Source organism: Lissotriton vulgaris, chromosome 4_1, assembly GCF_964263255.1.
Source record: "Lissotriton vulgaris chromosome 4_1, aLisVul1.2, whole genome shotgun sequence".
In the NCBI taxonomy this organism is placed as follows: domain Eukaryota; kingdom Metazoa; phylum Chordata; class Amphibia; order Caudata; family Salamandridae; genus Lissotriton; species Lissotriton vulgaris.
The window spans coordinates 1,893,494,021-1,893,512,861 of record NC_141691.1 but is presented as its reverse complement, the minus strand read 5'-3'; the positions used below and the strand labels follow the sequence as shown (position 1 = coordinate 1,893,512,861).

Genomic DNA, 18,841 nt, shown 5'->3' with positions numbered 1-18,841 from the left:
TGTCCTTGTACCCTTCGTGTTAGTGCACTTTTTGCCTGAGTTTTCTTTGCTCATTGCGTTCCGCTCTTCTCCCTGTGCACCATGTTGATGAATAAAAAAGCTGCGCTGTTACCTACTCACACGCGTCATTGTTCACCCCTCTCTGCATCCATACCCTTCGTGTTTCGTGCCCATGTTATTTTGCTTATTTATTTTCATTTCCTGCTGTTTCACTTTATTAGCATTAAAAACCTGATCTGTTCTTGTTCAGTGATGACCACTGTGGTGTTGGGACGCCGGGAGTAGTAACCACAAACACACAGGTTCGACTGTTCGTCCTCCTGGCCTCACCAGGAGTCTTTTATTACAATATAAGCCCCATCCCTAACAAAACCAAATAAGTCCCCACCCTATTTAATGAACAGCGCGATCCCTTTAGGAACCATCAGTCGAGACAAGGTAAGGACAACGAACACATCACAACCACGAGGTGAGTGGTGTGGAGACGCAGCTAATATCACGGCAAGTAGGCATTATATCATTGACACACACACCATGGTTTGCTGGTCGGACAGGAAGTCACGAGCGACTCCCGACCATTTATTTATACCCTTCTGGCCACGCCTGGCCAGAAGGTGTTATATTAGTGCACGTGTTTCCTGCCGAGGCCGGAGCTCATGAAAACCACTAGAACGCTACATTCCTTCCCAAGTTTGTCTTTTGAACAAATTAACTCAACACGCAAAATCTGCTAGTCTCTGGCTGGGCCTAGGATTAAGCCTGAGGTTGTACTGTCGTCGTCCTCTTACCGGGGTACTCTCTGGATAGATTCTCGGAGGGGACGTTGGTGATTCAGGGGTTGGAGTTGGACAGGTTGACACCGGGCTACACTGTGTGGGCCCCTGCGGCTCACTGATGGTGTTACGCCTCTCTGGTGTCTCGGTCTGGTGTTCTGTGCTGGCAGGTGCTGACGGTATTCGTTTGAACCACGAGACATTCCTTGTTACTTCTTCTCCATTGTGTTGTGCTGTCACAGCAGTGCCTTTGGTTGCTTAGACTGTCCATGGCTCGATCTCATTTGGTGTTCGGAATTTTCCCCCTGGCCTCCTTGCGCGGATGAGCACAGAGTCTCCTAGGGTCAGTGTTCTGTCTTGGGCCTCTCTCCTCCTGCTTGCCTTGTCATTTGTCCTCTTCTGCCGAGCTTGAGTGCACTCTGGGAGGTACGGTTCGGGCATCCAGCTTTCCGCTGTTGGGAGCAGATCATGTCAGGTCCTGAGAACATGAGAGACCAGGGAGATCTCTGGGTTGTGCTGTGAGGGGTGCTTCTGTACTCTCGTAGGAATTGTTGGAGTATGTCTTCAGGGTTGGTTCCTTATACTGCAGATATTCTCAGGACATTGTTGATAGTCCTCATGAATCTTTCCACCTCCCCATTGGCTTGAGGCCATTGTGGTGTTATGCGGCAATGGTGAATTTCAATCCTTGCAGGAACTCCTTGAATTCGCTTCCCTGAAAAGGGGGCCCCGTGTCTGTTTTGAGCTGACGAGGAATTCCAAACATGGGAAATGCTTTGCTTAGAATCAGTTGTATGTTCATGAAGCTTGTTGACTGGGCTATTTCCACTACGGGATACTTTGTGTAGCTGTCTACTAGAACTACCGTAACTCTCCCATCTGGAAAATTGCCAAAATCCAGACTGACCCATGATCACGGTGCTGGCGCATTGTCTTCTGTGAGGATTGGTGCGGGAGCTTCAGCTCTACTTGTCAGTTGGCATGCTCTGCAATTCTGCACTACCGTGTCAACGTTGCTCTCCAGGTTCGGAAACCAAACTTTCTCTCGCATCCTGGCTTTCATTCTCCTGGTGCCCTGGTGTCCTTCATGGGCCAGCGTAGTTGCCTGTTCTTGCAAGGTGACAGGGATTACTACTCTCGATCCCCTCAGGATGAGTCCATTTTCTGCAATGCTGAGTTCATTGTGTATTTTCCAGGATTGGTTGAGGCGCAGGCGGTCATTTTCACTCCGCCCTTGTACATCTCGCAGGAAGCCTTCCCACAACCCCGTGTGTACAGCATTTTCCACTCTCTTCAGGACTAAATCGTTGGCATACTGTGCCATAATTCTCTCTGCGGACATGGCTTGGGGACACTGTGACACCATGTTCACAAATTCTTCAGTTTGTCTGTCAGGTTCATCTCTTGGTGTCTCCTCTGTGGCTGGGTGTCGCAACAGGAAGTCTGCTGGATTCTTTGCTCCGGGTCGGTACACAAGGTCCATTTGATATTGTTGTATTTGAATCGCCCATCTCTCAATTCGCGGCGGTGGGTTTGGTGCTGTACCTTTGAACAACGGTATGAGTGGTTGGTGATCAGTCACTGTTAGAAACGGTACCCTGGCCGGCCAAGACTCGCGTCGAGGTCAGTCAGGGATCACCATTTCCAAAGTCAGGGCAGGGGAGTCACACACCAAGGCAACCCCCACTCGCCCTCTAGGTAGCGTGGCGCGAGCAGTCTAGGCTAAACTTGGAGGCGGTATGAGTTAAGTATTTGCGCACGCACCCCAGCAACAACACCCAAGGCCCACCACAAAGAAAGACTCCACACAAGGATATATAAAAAATAGCCTTTGTATTATAATAAACAAAACACATTAGATAACACAAACTTTACAATGTGCCAGGGGCACGGGCAGAATTTACAAGGGGAATTATGTACAGGACAGGGCCACATGGACCACTGTCAGGGGTAGGCACTTGTTAGAAAATAATACTGGTAGATATACACTTATGTCGTAAACATAGAATGAGTAGCACCAAAATTGTAAATGCAACACACATCCAGTAATCACTGGTACAGTAAGGACCTCCTACGCAACCCTAACACACTGTAGGTAAATCACGCAGGTAACTAGGACCTAAGGACGGAATACCAACACCTAAGCAGTTCACTCTTAGCAAAGGGAAGGAAACCTAAACATAAACTGAAACATCACTAATCCTCTATGCAGGTCACATTTAGCAAAAGGAGATAACCATAAGAATACCTAATCAGGTCACTTTTAGAAAAGGTAAGCAGAATCAACATTTCACTGTGCAGGTCACATTTAGTACAGTGGATAAACCTAAACAATCCTCTCTGCAGGTCACATTAGCAAAAGGGGATAACCATAAGAATACCTAATCAGGTCACTTTTAGAAAAGGTACAAGTTAGAACACATGCGCAAGAATTACATAACAAGAAATTACAATGCGCGGGGTGCACAAAGCACAACACTCAAAAGGTCCCTCAGGCCAACTGGCCTCGAAAGGGGCGGAATGCCCTGAGTCTCAGTGTCAGGGGGTCTGTGCAGGCAGCACAGAACACAAAGCCTAAACGTGGCAACTGTCCACTAAGTGCTGGACAGTTGTTAAATATGATGCACAACGTTGGAGCCAGGAGGGCTCAAGAACAAAGTGGGCAAGGAGCCTCTCAGGGGCTCGCCAAACAAATCTGCAACTTAGAGCTTCAGTGCTCTTAAAATAATGAATTGCCCCAGAGCCTCTCTCAGGGCTCTCAATCAATGGGCGGTGAACCTCGCTGGGCTCGTAGAACAACTGCGGGCAGTGAGCCTCTCTGGACTCTGAATCGGGAATGCCCTGAGCCACTCGGGGCTCTAAATCAATTAAAATGGCCTCACAGAGCCTCGTGGATCTCAATTTAAGAAATGCTGCCCACGTTGGAGCCTCGCTGGGTTCAGAACACACAACTTGCCCCCAGGAGCCTCGGGGCTCCAATCTGGATGGCAGGCTTCGTTGGAGTCCCTCACGGGGGACTCGCGATCAGGTAAATGCCCCCTGAAGCCCTCGGGCTTCACAAAGTAGTGCGCGCAAGATCGCGCTACGGGGGAGGGACGGACACCGAAAATGTGTCCAGACGCCCCTCTCCCCTTGCAGGCACTCACCGGGTCTTTGTGGGACAGGAGGGCTCCTCAGCGGCTCGGCTGGGACCGCGGGCGGGCTCCCCTCCACTCGGGAGCCTCGAGGACGGAGCCGGCTGCTCCTCTCGCCTCCTGCCTGGCCTTGTCTCGCTCTCCCTCCGCCTGACTTCCGCCGGGGCCGCCAATGGCAGCGCGGCCCTGGGGGTCAGGAGGCGGGACTTCCGGGTCGCGGAAGGCAGCGGCCCGGCAACAGCTTTGGGTGCTCCTGGGCTGCGGCGGTGATTCCTGGGCAATGCCGGGTGGGCACCGGCTCGAAATTAAATAAAACAACATGGGGCAATGCCGGGTGGCACCGGCCTTTAAATTAAATATAAAGCGAGGTGGCACTCGCTACTGCCGCAAAATCGGCAAATCAGCTCCAATGCCGGGTGGGCACCGGCAATATCGATAAAGCGCTCCCAAGCGCTCAGGGTGCACAGGATAAGCGCGCTCAGCGCTAAAAAGATAAGCAAAGCGCTATTGAGCGCTGGGGCACCAGGAAAGCGCACCTAGCGCTATAAATCAAAATCAGGGTGCCTCCAGGCACAGGAAAGCTCCAGCAGAGTCTGGAGGCAGGCAGAGGGGCAAGGCAGGGCCAGAGCCAGCACACTGGGTGTCCAAGCAGGGAGACAGCCAAGTGGCGGTCCTCTTGGCCCCTGCAGCAGCAGCAGCCCCCTCTGGCAAGGTCCAAAGCAAAACAGAGAACAACTTGTATGGGGACACAGCCCCTTCTTATACTGTAAATTCCTTTGTCTCATGGTGCAGGGTGGGGGAGAAACCAGTTGCAGCTGGTTCTGAAGTACTCTGTTTACCCCAACCACCCTCTCTATTCACTGGCAGGGCTAGGGCCATCAGTCGCACTACAGGGGGTGGAGCCAGCATTGTCTGGGGAAAGTCCAGGCCCATCAGGGACCAGGGGCACTCCTCCCAAGCCATCCAGCATGCTGATCTCGCACTCACCACCGGGCAGACCCATCCAGCCTTCCTGGAGCCAGGCTCACCAGCCAGCTCCAGCCAATCACACGACAGGCATATTTTACATTAATATGCCAAGTCCTAGAAATGACATTTCTACACATGCCACACTCACGCAACATACATCATTGCGAAGCATTCATTCCCACGAACACGCACATACCAAATTCGAGCATGCACTCCCCACACATCAGGAATTACTAGGGACACAGACATTCCCCATGCATCCCTATGGGAGAGCAGGCCAGCCTCACTACATGCACGCACTTTACTCTGGGACACAGAGAAAAAGTGCGCACAGGCCAGAAAATCATCCACGCATATCACAGACTAAAAGCAAAAAGATTAGGGGTGAACCTGCCATAAGGGCCAAGTCCAACAGTCACCATTCTAAACGGGTGTTCAGTTATGTAAAGATGAAAGTGGTTACAGGCCCATTTTACAGCTAGGGCCTCTCTCTCTATTTTAGAGTATCTCGCTTCGGTGGCGGTGAGGGCTTTGCTTGCAAATGCCAATGGTGCCCACACCCCCGGTTCTGTCTCCTGAGTGAGGAGAGCCTCTAGTCCGACTGGGCTGGCGTCGACTAGTATTTCTGTGTGCTTGGATGTGTCGAAATAGGCCATGGTTGTCCCATCCAGTAGTGCGGTTTTATTTTCTTGATCGCTTCTTCTTCGGTGTCTGTCCACTTCCACGGATTCTCCTTTTTAGTTAGGTTTAGTAACGGTTCAGCAATGGTGGCTAGGTTTGGTATAAATCTTGTGCAGTATTGTGCCATGCCCAGGAAACTTCTCACTTCTGAGGCTGTGCTCGGGCTGGTGCATGCTTGATAGCCTGTGACTTTCTGGGGTCAACCTGGACTCCATCTGAGTTGAACATGTAGCCAAAGAATTCTATAGATTTTTGGAAGAATTTACATTTGTCCTTGTGTAATGTTACCCCATGTTCGGCTAGTCTCTTAAGCGTGGACCTCAGTCGCTGATGATGTTCTTCGCTGGTCTTGGAGTGTATTAAAATATCATTGCTTACATTCAATACTTCCTGCAGGCCAGACAGTATCTCTTTTATGGTGTTTTGAAATATTTCAGCTGCTGAGGATATTCCGAAGTTCAACCTCTTGTACCTTCTGAGACCTAGGTGGGTCGAGAAAGTTGTTATGTATCTGCTCTCTTTGGCTAGTCTTAGCTGGTGGTATCCAGCATTCAAGTCTAATTTGGAGAACCATTAGGCTCCGTTTAGGTCTATGAGTATGTCATCGACAGTGGGTGTTATATGCCTTTCTCGTTTTATCGCCTTGTTGGGCATCCGCATATCAATGCAAATCCTTATTTTCCCTGGTTGCCGGGGTTTCTCTGCTATCACCATAGGCGATACCCATGGTGTTGGGCCGGTAACTTTCTCTATGACTCCTTGTTTTTCTAATTGTGAGAGCGCTTGTTCGACTGCAACTCTCAAGTGAAATGGAATTCTCCGATGCTTCAGAGCTATGGGTATGATGGCTTTGTCAATGTGCAGTTTGACGGGTTGTCGTTTGATTGTACCTAATCCTTTGAACAGGGACGGAAACATCTGTAGGATGTCTTCGGTTTGCAGTGTTTTGACGGCGTTGGTGAATGCAATGAGGTTGAGGTCTTCCGCCGTGTGGCTCCCAACTAGAAGGTCAGCTTCTTTGTCGATGACATGAAATGTTGTTGGCACTTCACTATCTTCCGTCTTAACTTGTACTTGCATCTTTCCCCGTAGGGGAAGCGGTGTCTGGCTGCCATATGTTAGTATTTTTACTTTGGATGGTGTTAACTGAGGCCTAGGATTGAGGCTTTTGTAGTGCTGTATACCCATCACGTTCACTGTTGCACCGGTATCTATCACTCCGGTGACTACTGACCCATCAATTTGGATTTGGCACTTTGGTTGCGGTCTTCGCCTTCTCTTTAGATCCTTTGTGAAAGATACAAAATAGCATTCTTCATCGTCCTCCGTGGAGGAATCGTCCAGGCGTGTGTGGCGGTGGTGTCTGAACGTCATGGGTCTTGTTTGCTGTGTGTCCTCTAGGCTTAGTTGCCTGACTGCTCCTGTGGGGGTCTTCCTTCCGGACAGGTTTCGTCCACGGAATCCTCCTCTGCATACGCTTGCAAAGTGGTTTGGTATTCCGCATTTAGAGCACGTTTTACCTCTCGCAGGGCAGCCATCTTGATTGTGCTCATCTTGTCCACAGTAGCCGCACGGCGGCCGTCTTGGTGTCCTAGTCGGCCATCTTCCCCGTCCGCCTCTACTTGGGGTGCGAACGGCATCCACTCTTTCTGTCTTTATGCTGGTCCCTGCCTCTGCTTGAGTAGTTAAGGCGGCATCCATCGCTGTGGATCGGGCATAAGATAACTAGTGCGATCGTGCGAGCATGAGTATTTCATCCAATGTAATGTGTGGTTGACGCAATATCAGCGTCCTCAGAGTTTTATTTTGGTATCCTTGAATGATCTGCGCCGTGACTTCTTTTGTTTGGTCATCTTCGGTACATGTGCTTACCAGTTCTCTCAACCGGGCATGAAACGCATCCATCGTCTCACCTTCTCTTTGTCTTGACTGTCGAAATTTGAATGTTTCGTAATGTGGGTTGAGCTGAGGGTCAAAGTGCGCATTGAGCGCACGCACCGCGGCGTCATAGTTATTGGCATTCCCGGTGTCTGGAAGGTGAGTGAAGAGTTTGTAGATTTCAGTCCCTCCGAAATGCAGCAGTAGTGACCGTTTGAAAACATTATCTGTTTCACAGGTGGCCACGAAGTAGTTGTTTAGTTGGCCGATCCATACTGCCCACCTTGGCGCTGCTGTAGCTGGATCGATCAGCTCACTAAATGGTGGTAAGGCTTGAATTTGTGAATGATCTCATTGTTGTGCTAGTTGGGCTGGGGGTACTGCCTGCTGCTGCGCTACTTGCTGTGGCGCCGCTTGTTGTGGCGCTTCTTGTTGTGGCGCTGCCTGTTGTGTCACTGCTGGCTGATTTTGATTGACCCCCACATTACCTGGTGGGTTCAACATTGTAGTGTGCTTTGCTCATGTCCCTATGTGCTTAGAATGGGGTTACACAACTTCTTTGTGTTCTTGTTTTTGGTTTTGCCAGTGCTTGTTTGGTTTGTTTGCCCCACGTTCGACGTGTTTCAGACTCTTAGTGTTTACTGGATGTGTCTTTTCTGCCTCGTGTATGGGCCTGTTGCTTTCCTTTCAGGCGGGCACAGGGTTAATTCTTGCTTCTCTCTGTGTTCCCGGCATTCGCGCTCACAGGCGTCACCCTTCGACGCTTCTGCCGGGCCTCTCGCTTCTTTTGCACATGCGCGCTCCTCTCGCCTGGCTGTCGGGCCTTCCTCCGCGTACGCGGGCTGTTGGTGCTCGCGGTTCTCCACTGCTCGCCGCGCCGGTGCCCCTATGCAGCTCAGGACTCACGCTGCTTACCGGTGCGGCTAGTGGTGTTGCCAGGCCTCTCACTCTTGCTCGTGCTCTCGAGTCGGGCACCTCGCTCAGCGCCAGACTTCTCTGCTCCTGTCGGCGTTCTATCACGCATGTGGATGCTTCTGTCGGCGTCTCGTCTGGGGGTTTATTAGCAGCATCCCACCCTCGTTGCCAGTGTGGAGACGCAGCTAATATCACGGCAAATAGGCATTATATCATTGACACACACACCATGGTTTGCTGGTCGGACCGGAAGTCGCACTACAGGGGGTGGAGCCAGCATTGTCTGGGGAAAGTCCAGGCCCATCAGGGACCAGGGGCACTCCTCCCAAGCCATCAAGCATGCTGATCTCGCACTCACCACCGGGCAGACCCATCCAGCCTTCCTGGAGCCAGGCTCACCAGCCAGCTCCAGCCAATCACACGACAGGCATATTTTACATTAATATGCCAAGTCCTAGAAATGACATTTCTACACATGCCACACTCACGCAACATACATCATTGCGAAGCATTTATTCCCACGAACACGCACATACCAAATTCGAGCATGCACTCCCCACACATCAGGAATTACTAGGGACACAGACATTCCCCATGCATCCCTATGGGAGAGCAGGCCAGCCTCACTACATGCACGCACTTTACTCTGGGACACAGAGAAAAAGTGCGCACAGGCCAGAAAATCATCCACGCATATCACAGACTAAAAGCAAAAAGATTAGGGGTGAACCTGCCATAAGGGCCAAGTCCAACACAACCCCCTACCAGCCAAAACGCAGGGCAGACCAATCACCACCGTGATGGACTTACCTGCTTGGGGCGATAAAACACGGACGCGGGCCCGCAACTGCAGGGACACCCTCCTGTTTTACGCCACTGTGAACCCCTAGGGTTCCTTCTAAAGCTACTGTAGGGACTCACTGGATTACCCCACTGGTACTCTCCAGCTGCCCTCGGCGAGGACCAGGCCCTAGGCCACCCAGGTGCCACTGGATCCTGCCAACTCACCAAGTGGGGGGTAGTAACCCATGGCACATAACAGCCATGCTCCACTCTTCCTGTCTGCAAGACAGGGCTAGACTGCCACTGGTTCTCCAGCCTAGGGTCTACAACCTTAGGTGGACCAGGAGTCTCAGGGAAAGCTCTCCTCCCCTTACCTCTTCTCCTAGGGTTCCTCCTCCTCCTGCTAGGGGTACCCTCTAAACACCATTCTCCCAACCTAGGGTTTAACCCCTCAGGTGGTACCGGGGTCAGAGGCGGGCTTTCCCACCCTCTGCACCCCCTTCCAGAGTCCTGCTCCCTCCCAACCGGGGCGGTACCTCTGGAGAAAGAACCGGTTAGGACACAGATTACAGTGTTCCCACCCTTCAGGTCAGGCAAACCCTGAACCTGGACCTCCAACCTCCGGTCTAGAACCTTTGGTGGAATCACTGCCTGGCACTCCAGGACTTCTGAGGACTCACAGGTCACTCCCAAATCACTCCTTTCATTGGACTTCTGTACTCTCCCTCCCGGAGCAGTACTGCCAGACTCCAAAACTACAGAAGCTTCGCTCAAAGATGCTCCCGGTCCTCCACACACTAGGAGATCTCCCTCAAGTGGACTAACAGGTAAGCATAGGTCCCCACCCTGGTGTTCCCTAAAGAAACCTTCCAGGCTCTGAGGCAGGGCTTCGGGCATCTGGGGACTCTCGGTCTCACACTCACTTCCGCTCCACTGAGACAGACAGCAAGCCCCTACACCCTCCTCACTATACTGAGACCTAGCTGGGCTACTCTCACCCTCCTCCACCACGCTGGGTTGGAGAAAACCTGACCCACTATTATTGGAATCACTCACTAGCGGCGCTAAGGAACCTCTTGCACTCTCCCAGCGGTCTGCTTCCTCTGCAAGCTCACATGCACTAAATGATCCAAACTTCAACAGGTGCTGGCGCAACTCTGGCACACAATAACTGAGCAGGTGCTCTGTGACAACCATGCAAAACAATCCGCCAGACTTGTCGTTCACGTGAGCCTTTTCCCAATCAAACAGTGCTCCACAACACTCATCCTCAAAGTCTTCCCAAGACTGATGAGGCAGTTTCCTAAGTCTCCTGAACTTCAACCCAAACTCTTCTGCGGGGGAAACAGGCAACATACTCGGGGAACTGGGAGTGGGACTGTCAACACCAACACTTAAAAAGCTGCCACCACTGGACTCCACCCTCCCTGGGGAATCCAGACAATTACACATGCACTCAGGGGGTAACCTACTCTCTTGGGCTACCTTCTCCCTGAACAAGGCCCTCTCAGCCTCTAGCTTGGCATGCTCCAACCTGAGCTGTTCCATTGCTAGCTGATGTTCCCTCTCTTCCTTCCTATCCAACCACTCCTCTGGGGACAGGGAAAGGGATGGGGCGCTGGTACTGACACTGGACCCAGCAAGGGACTCCCTATCTATGGGGTCATCACTCTCTGCTGACATCCATCCACCGTCATCACCATCCAACTCACATTCTTCATCAGAATCTTCAGGGCTCCCCACAGACTCACCACCCTCATGGCGTGCGGCCCGGGCCCTATCTCTCTCTCTGTGCTCAAGATCCCACTGACCCTTTTGCCACATGATCAGGCTGTCCCTAAGCTGGGACTGAGTAACCAACTCACTCACCTCTATGCCTCCCTTTTCGCAGAATCTGACCAGCTCTAACCTACTGTATCTAAACAGACTACAGAGATCAAAAACTGGCTCCATTTTGGCGGACGTTCTCAGGAAAAGTTTGACACAGGGAACCTGGGGGTCTGAGCTAAACAGGAGAATACAATCACAAAATTCAGCAAGATTCCTATCTCTCAGAACTTGCACTCCACTGTCCAGCGTAACACACACTCATTCACACACAACCCTCCCCTCGGACTGGTAAGGCAGTTTCTACCACCCCTGATTCTCTCAACCTGACCACTAGCGACACAGGTACCAAACTCTGGGAGCAGGGCGGGGAACAAGGTACTGGACAAAATACAAAGTGACACCTTTCAGGAGAAGCAAAACTGAACTTCCCTAAAAAACAATAATTCCCAAAAATGCGGTTATCTAAAAAATGCAGAGCTTTGAAGTGTGGCCTGTCGCCACTGTGGTACAGCGCAAACACAAATTCTTATCCTCACCGCTTGCCGCCAATGTTAGAAACAGGACCCTGGCCGGCCAAGACTCGCGTCGAGGTCAGTCAGGGATCACCATTTCCAAAGTCAGGTCAGGGGAGTCACACACCAAGGCAACCCCCACTCGCCCTCTAGGTAGCGTGGCGCGAGCAGTCTAGGCTAAACTTGGAGGCGGTATGAGTTAAGTATTTGCGCACGCACCCCAGCAACAACACCCAAGGCCCACCACAAAGAAAGACTCCACACAAGGATATATAAAAAATAGCCTTTGTATTATAATAAACAAAACACATTAGATAACACAAACTTTACAATGTGCCAGGGGCACGGGCAGAATTTACAAGGGGAATTATGTACAGGACAGGGCCACATGGACCACTGTCAGGGGTAGGCACTTGTTAGAAAATAATACTGGTAGATATACACTTATGTCGTAAACATAGAATGAGTAGCACCAAAATTATAAATGCAACACACATCCAGTAATCACTGGTACAGTAAGGACCTCCTACGCAACCCTAACACACTGTAGGTAAATCACGCAGGTAACTAGGACCTAAGGACGGAATACCAACACCTAAGCAGTTCACTCTTAGCAAAGGGAAGGAAACCTAAACATAAACTGAAACATCACTAATCCTCTATGCAGGTCACATTTAGCAAAAGGAGATAACCATAAGAATAGCTAATCAGGTCACTTTTAGAAAAGGTAAGCAGAATCAACATTTCACTGTGCAGGTCACATTTAGTACAGTGGATAAACCTAAACAATCCTCTCTGCAGGTCACATTTAGCAAAAGGGGATAACCATAAGAATACCTAATCAGGTCACTTTTAGAAAAGGTACAGGTTAGAACACATGCGCAAGAATTACATAACAAGAAATTACAATGCGCGGGGTGCACAAAGCACAACACTCAAAAGGTCCCTCAGGCCAACTGGCCTCGAAAGGGGCGGAATGCCCTGAGTCTCAGTGTCAGGGGGTCTGTGCAGGCAGCACAGAACACAAAGCCTAAACGTGGCAACTGTCCACTAAGTGCTGGACAGTTGTTAAAAATGATGCACAACGTTGGAGCCAGGAGGGCTCAAGAACAAAGTGGGCAAGGAGCCTCTCAGGGGCTCGCCAAACAAATCTGCAACTTAGAGCTTCAGTGCTCTTAAAATAATGAATTGCCCCAGAGCCTCTCTCAGGGCTCTCAATCAATGGGCGGTGAACCTCGCTGGGCTCGTAGAACAACTGCGGGCAGTGAGCCTCTCTGGACTCTGAATCGGGAATGCCCTGAGCCACTCGGGGCTCTAAATCAATTAAAATGGCCTCACAGAGCCTCGTGGATCTCAATTTAAGAAATGCTGCCCACGTTGGAGCCTCGCTGGGCTCAGAACACACAACTTGCCCCCAGGAGCCTCGGGGCTCCAATCTGGATGGCAGGCTTCGTTGGAGTCCCTCACGGGGGACTCGCGATCAGGTAAATGCCCCCTGAAGCCCTCGGGCTTCACAAAGTAGTGCGCGCAAGATCGCGCTACGGGGGAGGGGCGGACACCGAAAATGTGTCCCGACGCCCCTCTCCCCTTGCAGGCACTCACCGGGTCTTTGTGGGACAGGACGGCTCCTCAGCGGCTCGGCTGGGACCGCGGGCGGGCTCCCCTCCACTCAGGAGCCTCGAGGACGGAGCCGGCTGCTCCTCTCGCCTCCTGCCTGGCCTTGTCTCGCTCTCCCTCCGCCTGACTTCCGCCGGGGCCGCCAATGGCAGCGCGGCCCTGGGGGTCAGGAGGCGGGACTTCCGGGTCGCGGAAGGCAGCGGCCCGGCAACAGCTTTGGGTGCTCCTGGGCTGCGGCGGTGATTCCTGGGCAATGCCGGGTGGGCACCGGCTCGAAATTAAATAAAACAACATGGGGCAATGCCGGGTGGCACCGGCCTTTAAATTAAATATAAAGCGAGGTGGCACTCGCTACTGCCGCAAAATCGGCAAATCAGCTCCAATGCCGGGTGGGCACCGGCAATATCGATAAAGCGCTCCCAAGCGCTCAGGGTGCACAGGATAAGCGCGCTCAGCGCTAAAAAGATAAGCAAAGCGCTATTGAGCGCTGGGGCACCAGGAAAGCGCGCCTAGCGCTATAAATCAAAATCAGGGTGCCTCCAGGCACAGGAAAGCTCCAGCAGAGTCTGGAGGCAGGCAGAGGGGCAAGGCAGGGCCAGAGCCAGCACACTGGGTCTCCAAGCAGGGAGACAGCCAAGTGGCGGTCCTCTTGGCCCCTGCAGCAGCAGCAGCCCCCTCTGGCAAGGTCCAAAGCAAAACAGAGAACAACTTGTATGGGGACACAGCCCCTTCTTATACTGTAAATTCCTTTGTCTCATGGTGCAGGGTGGGGGAGAAACCAGTTGCAGCTGGTTCTGAAGTACTCTGTTTACCCCAACCACCCTCTCTATTCACTGGCAGGGCTAGGGCCATCAGTCGCACTACAGGGGGTGGAGCCAGCATTGTCTGGGGAAAGTCCAGGCCCATCAGGGACCAGGGGCACTCCTCCCAAGCCATCAAGCATGCTGATCTCGCACTCACCACCGGGCAGACCCATCCAGCCTTCCTGGAGCCAGGCTCACCAGCCAGCTCCAGCCAATCACACGACAGGCATATTTTACATTAATATGCCAAGTCCTAGAAATGACATTTCTACACATGCCACACTCACGCAACATACATCATTGCGAAGCATTCATTCCCACGAACACGCACATACCAAATTCGAGCATGCACTCCCCACACATCAGGAATTACTAGGGACACAGACATTCCCCATGCATCCCTATGGGAGAGCAGGCCAGCCTCACTACATGCACGCACTTTACTCTGGGACACAGAGAAAAAGTGCGCACAGGCCAGAAAATCATCCACGCATATCACAGACTAAAAGCAAAAAGATTAGGGGTGAACCTGCCATAAGGGCCAAGTCCAACACAACCCCCTACCAGCCAAAACGCAGGGCAGACCAATCACCACCATGATGGACTTACCTGCTTGGGGCGATAAAACACGGACGCGGGCCCGCAACTGCAGGGACACCCTCCTGTTTTACGCCACTGTGAACCCCTAGGGTTCCTTCTAAAGCTACTGTAGGGACTCACTGGATTACCCCACTGGTACTCTCCAGCTGCCCTCGGCGAGGACCAGGCCCTAGGCCACCCAGGTGCCACTGGATCCTGCCAACTCACCAAGTGGGGGGTAGTAACCCCTGGCACATAACAGCCATGCTCCACTCTTCCTGTCTGCAAGACAGGGCTAGACTGCCACTGGTTCTCCAGCCTAGGGTCTACAACCTTAGGTGGACCAGGAGTCTCAGGGAAGGCTCTCCTCCCCTTACCTCTTCTCCTAGGGTTCCTCCTCCTCCTGCGAGGGGTACCCTCTAAACACCATTCTCCCAACCTAGGGTTTAACACCTCAGGTGGTACCGGGGTCAGAGGCGGGCTTTCCCACCCTCTGCACCCCCTTCCAGAGTCCTGCTCCCTCCCAACCGGGGCGGTACCTCTGGAGAAAGAACCGGTTAGGACACAGATTACAGTGTTCCCACCCTTCAGGTCAGGCAAACCCTGAACCTGGACCTCCAACCTCCGGTCTAGAACCTTTGGTGGAATCACTGCCTGGCACTCCAGGACTTCTGAGGACTCACAGGTCACTCCCAAATCACTCCTTTCACTGGACTTCTGTACTCTCCCTCCCGGAGCAGTACTGCCAGACTCCAAAACTACAGAAGCTTCGCTCAAAGATGCTCCCGGTCCTCCACACACTAGGAGATCTCCCTCAAGTGGACTAACAGGTAAGCATAGGTCCCCACCCTGGTGTTCCCTAAAGAAACCTTCCAGGCTCTGAGGCAGGGCTTCGGGCATCTGGGGACTCTCGGTCTCACACTCACTTCCGCTCCACTGAGACAGACAGCAAGCCCCTACACCCTCCTCACTATACTGAGACCTAGCTGGGCTACTCTCACCCTCCTCCACCACGCTGGGTTGGAGAAAACCTGACCCACTATTATTGGAATCACTCACTAGCGGCGCTAAGGAACCTCTTGCACTCTCCCAGCGGTCTGCTTCCTCTGCAAGCTCACATGCACTAAATGATCCAAACTTCAACAGGTGCTGGCGCAACTCTGGCACACAATAACTGAGCAGGTGCTCTGTGACAACCATGCAAAACAATCCGCCAGACTTGTCGTTCACGTGAGCCTTTTCCCAATCAAACAGTGCTCCACAACACTCATCCTCAAAGTCTTCCCAAGACTGATGAGGCAGTTTCCTAAGTCTCCTGAACTTCAACCCAAACTCTTCTGCGGGGGAAACAGGCAACATACTCGGGGAACTGGGAGTGGGACTGTCAACACCAACACTTAAAAAGCTGCCACCACTGGACTCCACCCTCCCTGGGGAATCCAGACAATTACACATGCACTCAGGGGGTAACCTACTCTCTTGGGCTACCTTCTCCCTGAACAAGGCCCTCTCAGCCTCTAGCTTGGCATGCTCCAACCTGAGCTGTTCCATTGCTAGCTGATGTTCCCTCTCTTCCTTCCTATCCAACCACTCCTCTGGGGACAGGGAAAGGGATGGGGCGCTGGTACTGACACTGGACCCAGCAAGGGACTCCCTATCTATGGGGTCATCACTCTCTGCTGACATCCATCCACCGTCATCACCATCCAACTCACATTCTTCATCAGAATCTTCAGGGCTCCCCACAGACTCACCACCCTCATGGCGTGCGGCCCGGGCCCTATCTCTCTCTCTGTGCTCAAGATCCCACTGACCCTTTTGCCACATGATCAGGCTGTCCCTAAGCTGGGACTGAGTAACCAACTCACTCACCTCTATGCCTCCCTTTTCGCAGAATCTGACCAGCTCTAACCTACTGTATCTAAACAGACTACAGAGATCAAAAACTGGCTCCATTTTGGCGGACGTTCTCAGGAAAAGTTTGACACAGGGAACCTGGGGGTCTGAGCTAAACAGGAGAATACAATCACAAAATTCAGCAAGATTCCTATCTCTCAGAACTTGCACTCCACTGTCCAGCGTAACACACACTCATTCACACACAACCCTCCCCTCGGACTGGTAAGGCAGTTTCTACCACCCCTGATTCTCTCAACCTGACCACTAGCGACACAGGTACCAAACTCTGGGAGCAGGGCGGGGAACAAGGTACTGGACAAAATACAAAGTGACACCTTTCAGGAGAAGCAAAACTGAACTTCCCTAAAAAACAATAATTCCCAAAAATGCGGTTATCTAAAAAATGCAGAGCTTTGAAGTGTGGCCTGTCGCCACTGTGGTACAGCGCAAACACAAATTCTTATCCTCACCGCTTGCCGCCAATGTTAGAAACGGGACCCTGGCCGGCCAAGACTCGCGTCGAGGTCAGTCAGGGATCACCATTTCCAAAGTCAGGGCAGGGGAGTCACACACCAAGGCAACCCCCACTCGCCCTCTAGGTAGCGTGGCGCGAGCAGTCTAGGCTAAACTTGGAGGCGGTATGAGTTAAGTATTTGCGCACGCACCCCAGCAACAACACCCAAGGCCCACCACAAAGAAAGACTCCACACAAGGATATATAAAAAATAGCCTTTGTATTATAATAAACAAAACACATTAGATAACACAAACTTTACAATGTGCCAGGGGCACGGGCAGAATTTACAAGGGGAATTATGTACAGGACAGGGCCACATGGACCACTGTCAGGGGTAGGCACTTGTTAGAAAATAATACTGGTAGATATACACTTATGTCGTAAACATAGAATGAGTAGCACCAAAATTATAAATGCAACACACATCCAGTAATCACTGGTACAGTAAGGACCTCCTACGCAACCCTAACACACTGTAGGTAAATCACGCAGGTAACTAGGACCTAAGGACGGAATACCAACACCTAAGCAGTTCACTCTTAGCAAAGGGAAGGAAACCTAAACATAAACTGAAACATCACTAATCCTCTATGCAGGTCACATTTAGCAAAAGGAGATAACCATAAGAATACCTAATCAGGTCACTTTAAGAAAAGGTAAGCAGAATCAACATTTCACTGTGCAGGTCACATTTAGTACAGTGGATAAACCTAAACAATCCTCTCTGCAGGTCACATTTAGCAAAAGGGGATAACCATAAGAATACCTAATCAGGTCACTTTTAGAAAAGGTACAGGTTAGAACACATGCGCAAGAATTACATAACAAGAAATTACAATGCGCGGGGTGCACAAAGCACAACACTCAAAAGGTCCCTCAGGCCAACTGGCCTCGAAAGGGGCGGAATGCCCTGAGTCTCAGTGTCAGGGGGTCTGTGCAGGCAGCACAGAACACAAAGCCTAAACGTGGCAACTGTCCACTAAGTGCTGGACAGTTGTTAAATATGATGCACAACGTTGGAGCCAGGAGGGCTCAAGAACAAAGTGGGCAAGGAGCCTCTCAGGGGCTCGCCAAACAAATCTGCAACTTAGAGCTTCAGTGCTCTTAAAATAATGAATTGCCCCAGAGCCTCTCTCAGGGCTCTCAATCAATGGGCGGTGAACCTCGCTGGGCTCGTAGAACAACTGCGGGCAGTGAGCCTCTCAGGACTCTGAATCGGAAATGCCCTGAGCCACTCGGGGCTCTAAATCAATTAAAATGGCCTCACAGAGCCTCGTGGCTCTCAATTTAAGAAATGCTGCCCACGTTGGAGCCTCGCTGGGCTCAGAACACACAACTTGCCCCCAGGAGCCTCGGGGCTCCAATCTGGATGGCAGGCTTCGTTGGAGTCCCTCACGGGGGACTCGCGATCAGGTAAATGCCCCCTGAAGCCCTCGGGCTTCACAAAGTAGTGCGCGCAAGATCGCGCTACGGGGGAGGGGCGGACACCGAAAATGTGTCCCGACGCCCCTCTCCCCTTGCAGGCACTCACCGGGTCTTTGTGGGACAGGACGGCTCCTCAGCGGCTCGGCTGGGACCGCGGGCGGGCTCCCCTCCACTCAGGAGCCTCGAGGACGGAGCCGGCTGCTCCTCTCGCCTCCTGCCTGGCCTTGTCTCGCTCTCCCTCCGCCTGACTTCCGCCGGGGCCGCCAATGGCAGGAGGTCCTCCTGACCCTGGGGGTCAGGAGGCGGGACTTCCGGGTCGCGGAAGGCAGCGGCCCGGCAACAGCTTTGGGTGCTCCTGGGCAGCGGCGGTGATTCCTGGGCAATGCCGGGTGGGCACCGGCTCGAAATTAAATAAAACAACATGGGGCAATGCCGGGTGGCACCGGCCTTTAAATTAAATATAAAGCGAGGTGGCACTCGCTACTGCCGCAAAATCGGCAAATCAGCTCCAATGCCGGGTGGGCAC

General features: G+C 52.1%; 1 protein-coding gene across 1 annotated transcript in view; it reads left to right on the top strand.

The window, feature by feature from the left end:
* Positions 1-18,841, top strand: part of ADCY8 (adenylate cyclase 8) — a 1,172,958-nt gene that overhangs the window by 660,000 nt on the left and 494,117 nt on the right. The window lies entirely within an intron of this gene.